Here is an 880-nt window from a genome sequence, read left to right as displayed (position 1 = left end):
TTACTCATACACAAATCACCGAGCCCAGGGAAGGGAATATTGAAAGGCTTTTAAGGCATCAGTGCTCAAACAAATAAACCTTGAAACTAGTTGTTTCTACTACAGCCTCCCACATAATATGGGATTGCAGCATCACTGGCTCTTTAAGCACTCCCTTGTGATGAACTGGACAAATACCCACTTTATCATGGGGGCCAGACCGGATCCAAGTGATACACCAGAGACTCGATGCAACGAGCACTGAAACACTGCCAGAACTTCTACATCATTTACCTGACAGCATCTTGACATGAAATGTTTTGTCCAGCATGAGTGATTTTATTCAGCGGAGAATTCATCCACATACTACAGGTAAGTGATAGCTTTGGTGCAAGCTGATGTGATTATAATTATAAGCTTGTACAAAAAAGAATAAAGCTCAGCATGTTTAATTCTGAAGGTAATAAAACTCCTGAAAATGCAAACTGGATTTGTGGCTGATTCCCTATGCATAGGAATCCATAAATCAAGACTAGATTTTAAATGAGGTAGGACTGTCTGTACGGTACCGGTGACATTAATGCAGGGCAGGCAGAGCTCCTGTGCTTTGTGCAAGAGGACTCCTCACATAGTGAGACCAAAAAGTCCTGCTGCGTGACAGGCCCCTGTCAGCAAGATGACACCTTCTGGGCAGAGCTCCCCAAGTGTGCAGTAGGAAGAGTTTGTACATGAGAAGATGGAGGAGAAGCAGTAAGCTGTCTTGATCTTGCTCCTGGTCTGTCAGTCTTGCGTTTCTTCCCCTGGGCAGTTTGTTCCCTTTTTGCAGGGAGCCTTTATGCTCCTACAGTCCTTTCCCCCACAGCAAAGCCTGGCTCAGGCTGTGTCCTTGCTGCTACACCTG

The sequence above is a fragment of the Antrostomus carolinensis genome, unplaced genomic scaffold (genome assembly GCF_000700745.2).
Source record: "Antrostomus carolinensis isolate BGI_N321 unplaced genomic scaffold, ASM70074v2 scaffold4742, whole genome shotgun sequence".
Classification (NCBI taxonomy): domain Eukaryota; kingdom Metazoa; phylum Chordata; class Aves; order Caprimulgiformes; family Caprimulgidae; genus Antrostomus; species Antrostomus carolinensis.
Note: the sequence above shows the minus strand (reverse complement) of the source record.